Here is a 1901-nt window from a genome sequence, read left to right on the forward strand (position 1 = left end):
CACTGCTCCTTTGACAAACTGCCTGCTCCCAACAGCAAGGCAGCAGCAGACCGCAACATGTTTGCTGCTAGGACAAGGCAGGCTGCTCCCATCTTTTTGAGGTGCTTACAACCTCTGATTGGATGCCGAGTATGCCTCCTGTTCAAGTAATGCATTTCAATCCAACAACAACATTGCGAGAATGACAGTTCAGGTATTGGGTGAGGACCCAGAATTCATCTGGGTGTCAGGATCGTAACTGTTTTAACAATAATGTACATTAACTCTGTTTCTCTCTCTGCAAATGCTACCAGACTTGCTGAGTATTTCCAGAGTGCTTTGTTTTTATGTTGTGTGATATTATGTCTTCACTGTTCACTTTGTCTCCCTCTTCTGCTGAAAATAATCCCTCAGTTCAGATCTCTGTAGGAATTGGAAATTTAAATTTCTCTTTTTGTACAGCTGAAAGAATAATGTGAAGATTTCATGTAATAAACAATTAACGTATCAAATGACTAGTAATGCTATTGACTGAACACTCTCTTTTGTAGCCAACATATACTTTAAATTATAGAAACAAATCATTGCTCTTTCTTATGACACTCTTGACTGAATTTCAGTACATACTGCAAACAGTTCCTAGGTATTCCCAGCCTCTTCCTTTTTACTTTACAAGCTAGGTAATCTCCAATCCCAGAACTACCTCTCAATTTAAGCATTACATTGTCTGATTTTTTCCTTTAGCTCCAAGCTACATAAGTCTTCCACTCTCTGTTCCTCACAATTCACCATTTAACTTCCTATTCACTGTCCTGATCTCCAAAAGCTGCTGCTCCAGTTTGGGCATTGCAACAGGAAGTGAAATCAGAGGCTTGTGAAATTTAAACTGAAGGATACAGCATCCCCCCTACCAGAGTTGCAGAGGATCACTCTGGAGAAAAATCAGACATTTTGAATTAAAGTGGAAAGTCTGAAGAAGACTCAGGAGGTTTAGTTCTGTTAATAGAAATTCCTGGATATTATCTCCTGGTTATTTTTACAGGAGCTAAAAGGGTGAGAATGGAGCAGGGGAGTGAGAAAAGAGATACAGCGTATCTATTCTGTCCCCCAACCAATACTCAATGAAATTGTATTCCAGGTCCTGAGATAGTTTCCCTGGCCTGGATGAGATAGCAACAGAACCAGAGACAGCAATTGAAGTAGCAATATTGTAGAGGAGGCATGAGCAGATTGAGGATGAACCAGCAGAGTGAGGAGTTGGAAGCTGACACAATGCAACTGATGAAGACAGCAAAGAATGAGGAGGCCAGGAGAGGTAGTGAAGGAGCCCTGAGAGGTCCCAGTGCAGGAGTAGGCGGAGGTTAAAATGGTGGAGGTCAGGAAGAGCAGGACTAGGTTGATGTGTTAGGGAAGCAGGAGGAGTTTGAGGTAGTGGAGGAGCAGCAGGAAGGAGGTGCAGCACAGGAGCAAGAGAAGATTCAGTATATAGAGTAGCAGGAAGATGTTGAGGTGGTAGCCCAGCAGAAGGAGGTTGATGCAGAACAGGACCGGGAGGAGGTAGAGACAATGAAGGAGTAAGAGAAGGTACAGGCTGCACTGGAGCTGGCAGAGATAGATGCAGTACAGGAGCAGGAGGAGGAACAGAATGCATAGGAACAGGAGGACATTGAAGTTGTAGAGGAGCAGGGGGAGATAGATGCAGCACAAGAGCATGAGGAGATGCAGCCTGCACAGGAACATGATAGAGATAGACATGGCACACATGCAGGAAGATGTATTACAGCTGTGGAAAGGACGATGGATGAAGACTCGCCATCTGAGGTAGTTTGGGCTGAGGTTAGGAATAGGAAAGGTGAGCTCACCCTGTTAGGAGATTTTTACAGGCCTCCTAATAGTCCTAGAAACATAGAAGAAAGGATTGC

The sequence above is a fragment of the Chiloscyllium plagiosum genome, chromosome 4, assembly GCF_004010195.1.
Source record: "Chiloscyllium plagiosum isolate BGI_BamShark_2017 chromosome 4, ASM401019v2, whole genome shotgun sequence".
NCBI lineage: Eukaryota > Metazoa > Chordata > Chondrichthyes > Orectolobiformes > Hemiscylliidae > Chiloscyllium > Chiloscyllium plagiosum.